This window comes from Petaurus breviceps, unplaced genomic scaffold (assembly GCF_028583685.1).
Source record: "Petaurus breviceps papuanus isolate PSGF00001 unplaced genomic scaffold, PetGlider_PUasm1.0 126, whole genome shotgun sequence".
Classification (NCBI taxonomy): domain Eukaryota; kingdom Metazoa; phylum Chordata; class Mammalia; order Diprotodontia; family Petauridae; genus Petaurus; species Petaurus breviceps.
This window is the reverse complement of record NW_027185655.1, coordinates 75,773,695-75,780,485: the sequence shown is the minus strand read 5'-3', so window position 1 is coordinate 75,780,485 and position 6,791 is coordinate 75,773,695.

Here is a 6,791-nt window from a genome sequence, read left to right as displayed (position 1 = left end):
CACACACACACACACACACACACACACACACACACACACACACACACGCCGCGCGCGCCACCTCCCACTCTCCCAGTTTAGGAGAAGGGAGAGGGGAGGAGGCCGCAGAGAACTTGCTGCAGCCCGAGCCCCGGGGCGCCAGGAACCCGGAGTCCAGCCCCGCCTGGCCGCGAACACACAGCGCCTCTCCTCCGTGCCCAGCGCGGCCTGGGGGGGAAAGGGGGGTACGAGGGGGAGGCGGCCCTCGGCTGCAGATACCGGCGCTACTGCTTCCCCTACTGTCCGCTCCCCGCCCCTCTAGCAGCGCCGGCTTCTGCCTTCCCTCTACCTGGAAGAAAATTGGAAGGATCCTGGAGGGTGCAGCTTACCCATCTCAAAGAGTGTGAACCCAAGGGACAACTCAGAACAAAGATTTTCAAGCAATTTTAGTCTACAGAGCATTTATTAAGTGCTAACTATATGCTAAGCGCCGGGCATACAAAGGGAGGCATAAACAGGGGTTCCTGCCTTCGAAAAGCTCCCTTTCTAATGGAGACAACATGCAAACAACTATGTACTTGAAAGATATATGTGCTAAAGCTCATGGGATACAAAGACTACAAAAACAGGGTCCCTGTCCTCAGGAAGTTCACTTTCTAATGAAGAAGACTACAAGCAAACAACTATGTACATGCAAGATATATGTAATCTAATACACAAGGTATTTCGGGGCAGGCGGGACTGGGAAAGGCCGGCAGAATTGGGTCTTGAACCGAGTCTAGAAGGACTCTGATTTAACCCTTAATAAACAAGCATTTATTAAGCTCTACCCGTGTGCCAGGCTTTGGGCTAAGCCCTAAGGATACGACAAGCAAAAAGCCAAGAGGTCTCAAGGAACTCACACTGTAATGGAAGAAAAACATACAAATGGATATGTAGGCACGCTATATACAGGATAGAGGGAATGTAATTCCAGAGGAAAGGCAGCAGGAGGGACCCCGGATGGGCCGCAAGCAGAAGATGGGATTTGAGACAAAAATAATTACATACGAACGATATATGCACTGGGAGGTTATCTTAGGGAAAGTCACATACATGAGCTGAGTTTTGAAGGACTGGCATGTCCCTCAGTCAACAAGTGTGTGCCAGACTGTAGCAGGAGATGCGGAGAAAAGCAAAGACGTGCCTTCAAGCCCATTTTCTAATGTGGGAGACAACAAAATGAAAATCATTACATTTTAGTAATTACACTTATAATCACATTATAAGATATACACTGTGTAAATGGGAGGTGATTTCAGAGAGAAGGCACTAGCAAAGGTGACATCGGAAAAGGCAACTTTGAGCTGAGTCTCCAAAGACTGCAGCGTGTCTGGAGGAGTTCAGAGACGTCACCACCCCCGCTCGGTTCCTTGGAATGATAAGGGAGAGGCTCTACGCTAAAGGCTTTAGGGTGAGGGTCGCAGGGTAGATTTAGAAGACGGCTGTTTGCAGACGGACCCAGTGGTGCAAAGACAGGAAAATGAAAAAAAAAAAGGTGGAAGCGAAAGAAGACGATGCCTTCCTCCTTCTCTATTCTGTGTTCAGTCTCTTCCCCGGACAGATAGTCAGGGGACCCTGGAATGCGCAGGGTTCGTTGACTGGACCGACCAGCCCCTCTTCCCTGCAGTGCTCGGAGATTCCTACTAGATTCCTAGGCTTGAGTAGTGGAAAGAGGCTAACGAGCAAGATGGGAGTGTAATTCCAACCTTGCTGGGCTGTTTTACATTGCTCGGCCCCTGGGAGATGGGGGAGAGAGGGGAAGAGTGTCTGCATTGGTCAGCGAGGAGGAAACGTGGCACACTATTTTAATATAAACCAGTTAGTTCCTAGAGTCCTTGCTGCTGTATTCCTGGGGCCACACCCCCACCCCCAACCTTTCCTTCCCACCCATTCACTTCCCAATCTAGCACGCGCACGCATACGCGCTTACACGCGCGCGCCCACAACACAAAAACACACCTGGGGCCGAGAATCCTGGTTCTATGCTGGTATACAAGCGGGGGGGGGGTGTCAAAAACCAGAAATGTGAAAGATAACTACCTCCCACGCAGCCCTGAAAGTGTAGAGTTCCGACTGGGACAGTTGGGGGTAGGAGAGTGGGAGCGGACGAGGAAGGAATCTGGCAAATAGGCTCAATTGCTTCCCAGCCAAGGAAGCAGCTTTCACCTGGATTCTTCGTATTGGGTGGCCCCCTGCACACACCTGTAAGACTGACGCCCTCCAGCACAAGAGATGGAGGCGGGGAGGTGGTGCACAAATGAATAGGCAGATAGGCTTTAATAGATAAGGAAGAGTTGATGGAAGTGGGGGAAGGGAGAAGAGGATTCTTTCACCCTGTCAACTTGAGAACAGAACGATTCGTCCCAGGACTTTTCGGAATTCACATAACCTGGCATGAATAGTTAGGATTAAGTAATGGAGTACAGAGTCTAGGAAAAGAGCCGTCCTCAGCTCTGCCTTGGCTGGGCTCGATGAGTCACTCATTATTGGTCACTTTTGGTTAGCATCTTCTATCCCTGCACATGGTGGCAGTCAATAAATGTTGGCTGGCCAGAAGGTTGTTGAGTTTTACATTTAACTTTACCTGGTATGTGCCGTTTGGGGTTGTGGTCAGGGACAAGGGACTAAAATGTCGTATCTTCTGAAACTCAGAGGCACAGAAATTCTTTTTTACACTTCTGAGCCTCATCCCCATAGTGCCTGGCACCGAGTAGTAGTAATAAGTGCTTTTTTTGACTGACCCTAAAAAATTGGCATGTAGTAGAGTAGGGTTGAGATGACCAGTTCACATAACCTCGGTGAATATAGTATTCAATAACATAAAGGCAGCTATAGGGTTTCCTAGATGCAAGTTATCATATTTTTTTAGATGCTAATGGATCTGCCAGCTTCAGGAGTCTACCCACTCCATTATTTTCCTAAAGTGCAGGTCCGGCTTAGTTGCACCACCACAGATCATTCAACTCTAGGGGACTTCCCATTGCCTCCAGCATCGACTATAACTCCTGTCTGGCATTCAGAGCCCCTCATAACTGAGCCTACCTTCCCAGTTAGTCTTCCATCCAGTGACACTGGCCTCCTGTCTACACCAGGCTTCAGGCATTTTCTCTGCCTTTCCCCATGCCTGGAATAACTCTTCTTTCCTCATCTCTGCCTACTGGCTTCTTTAATTTCCAATTCAAATCTCAACTTCTACAGGGAACCTTTCCCAACTGTTGGAAGGGTGGGGAACCTGCAGCCTCAAGGCCGCATGTGACCCTCTAGGTCCTTGGGTTCAGCCTTTTGACTGAATCTAAGTTTTACAGAACAAATCCTTTTATTAAGGGGTTTTGTTCTGTGAGTTGGATTCAGTCAAAAGACTACACTTGAGGACCTAGAGGACTACATGTGGCCTCGAGGTCACAGGTTCCCAATCCCTGCATATATAGTGCCTTCCCTCTTGTAATTATTTCCTTTTTACCTTGTATATAGTTTATTTGTGCATATTTGGTTGCTTTGTCTCAGTTAGAGTTTGAGCAATTGAGGGCAGGAACTGTCTTTTTGCCTCTTCATTACCCCAGTGCTTAGTACAGTGCCTGGAACATACTAGTTGAGTAATAAATGTTTATTGACTGACAGCATGAGGAGTCAACTTCTGCTAAAGTTAACCCCAGAACCAGATTTATAATAGAAGATAGCTTATTCTCTTTTTAATCTAAGGCTCCTAAAGTTGGATCAATGCTTTTTTCTTCCTTAAGGTTAGTCAGAAGTCAATAAACAGTTTATAAATTTGAGTTATCTAGGGGGATGAAGGAATCTAATTTCTGGGAGGTAATTGAATAGATTGAAACTCAGCTATCCCGGTTAGGAAAAAGGAAGGAAAGAAACAAGCAGTTATTAAGCACCTACTATATACCAGGCACTGTGCTAAGAGCTGAGGTTGTAAAAGTAAGACAGTCCCAGCTCTCAAGGACCTCACATCTAATAACACAAAGGGAAAACTTGGGGAAGGGAGGCACAGGATGAGATTTTCCTTCCCTGCATTCCTACAGATTGAAATTAAGGAAAGAATCAATTTATTTGTCTGACCATGGTATGACTTACTTAAAGTACTGTATGTCTTTAAGGTGATGCCCCACTGTGTGACCTGCTGCTAATGGCAGCTGAGATTCACTTAGTCCTTTTCCTCTCAAGACTTCAAAGCACTTTAATATATATTATCTTCACAACATCTTTGTAAAGTAGTAGGTAAGGACAGATATAATTATCCTCATTTTACAGATGGGAAAAAAAAGACAGATTAGGTGATGTGCTTTGTAATGGAGCCCCAGTCTCTGAATTCCCACTTGCCATTAGGCTAAGCTATCATGAGTAGATATACAGCATGGTACAGTGGAAAGGATACTGGCGTTAGAGTCAGATGGCCTGGATTCAGATGTTGCCTCTATGACTACTTACTTGACCTGGGGTAGTTCAACTTCCCCTCAACCTAAGTTTCCTCATTTATAAAAGGAAGGGGTTGTCCTAAATGGTCTCTAACTGATTCTATAAACACATAAAAATAATTCACATGCAGGTATTGCATATATACTAACTAAATCATGTTGATGTGATTTTGTTGTTTCAAAGGACGAGAAATAAAGTCATTGTTTGTCACTTGGGAAACATCTAAACAAATTATGCACCATGAGTATAAATAGAAGAGTGCAATGATATAAGAAATGATGACTGAAGAATTCTGAGATGCATGGCAAGACATAGGAACTAGTGCACAGTAAGGTAATATGAACTAAGAAGACAATATACTCAGTAACTGCACCATTGTAAAAGGGAAAAACAACAATGAAAACAAAACTGAATAGTGCTTAATTATAATGTTGAACAAGCTTGTCCTGGGGAGAAGAAATGAGAATTTAGCTCTCCTTCTTTGCAGAGATAGATTGGAATTGTGAGTAGTGATACAGTCATTTGGTTAATTTGGCTGAACTGCCTTTCCTTCTCTTTTTTCTTTTATCAGCACATAGTAGGGTGCTTATTAAATGCTTATTGACTGACTTGTCATAAGGGATAGCTCCCTGGAAAGAGTTGAGGGAAGGATTATATTGGGAAATGAAAGTGATATTCAAACAAAAGATATCAAAAACAATTTTTTAAAAAAAGTTATAGAAACAAAACAGAAAAATTATAAATGTTGGAGAAGATGTGGGAAAGTTGGAACACATTCATTGTTGGTGGAGCTATGAGCTGATCCAACCATTCTGGAGAGCAATTTGAAACTATGCCCAAAGGGCTATAAAAATGTGCACACCCTTTGACCCAGTAATACTGCTTTTAGGGCTGTACCCTAAAAAGATCATACAAATTGGAAAAGGACCCACAGGTACAAAAATATTTATGGCAGCTTTTTTTGTGGTAGCCAAGAACTGGAAATTGAGGGCTGCCTCAGCTGAGGAATGGCTGAACAGGTTGTGATATATGAATGTAATGGAATACTATTGTACTTTAAGAAATGATGAATAGAAGGAGTTCAGGAAAACCTAGAAAGACTTACATGAACTGATGCTGAGTGAAGTGAGCAGAATCAGGAATACTTTGTTCACAGAAATAGCCACAGTATGTGATGACTGATTTTGATAGACTTAGCCATTCTCAGCAATGCAAGAACCTTAAAACAATTCCAAAGAACTCATGATGGAAAATGCTATCCATATCCAGAGAAAGAACTATGGAGTCTGAATGCAGAGTGATACAGACGATTTTCTTTTTTGTTTTGTTTTGTTTTGTGTTTTCTTTCTCTTGGTTTCTCCCATTTCTTATAATTCTTCTATGCAGCATGACTAATGTAAAAATGTGTTTAATAGGAACGTATATGTAGAGTCCATGTAAGATTGCATGCCGTCTTGGGGAAGGAAGAGGAGAAAATTTTAAACTTATGGAAGTGAATGTTGAAAACTAAAAATAAAAAATTGGAAAAAATTATAGAAAGAAAAACATGTTGATAAGCTATACAATGACCCTTCTCTGTCATACTAATGCACTGCATATTTGGAATCATATAGAAGTTGCTAATCCAGGTCTACCATGAAGGCAGATGCCCATTCACAGGATTATTTTATTTTGAAAATATATTTTTAGTGATGTCTTTGTCATCACCTACATTTCTTAATATAGCCCTTCTCCCATCCCCCCTCCCCAAAGCTATCCATTATGACAAAGAACATTTTTTTTAATCTAAGCAAATTAACCAACAGATCAAGTCTCCAAGCATTTATGTATGCCAGGCACAGTGCTAAACTAAGTCTGGGATACCAGAAAGGTAAAAGACAACTCCCTGCTCTCAAGGAGAGCACATCAACAGGATATTTTTTAAAGTCTGACATTATCTATATCTGCACCCTTAGTCCCCCACGTCTAAAAAGAATGGTGTCTTCTTTGAAGCCAAGCCTGGTCATATAATTCCATATCATTCAGTTTCAATTGATTGCTGTTATTCTTTCCATTTAAATTGTTTGTAGTCATTGGGTATACTATTTTCCTCTTTGAACTTCACTTTTCATCAGTTTGTATAAATCTTTGCATGCTGTATTTATGTTCCTTGTTTCTTTCATCACAATAGTATTCAATTACATTCATTCACCACAATTTCTGCTGTATTTGGCCATATTTGGAAATTTTCTTTTTATCCTTGACCTTCACAGGGTAGAATTTCTGAATCAAAGGGTAGGTAGAGAAATTATCAACTATTAACAATCATACAAAAGAAAAGAATGCCCCAAGATGCAAATAAGGGA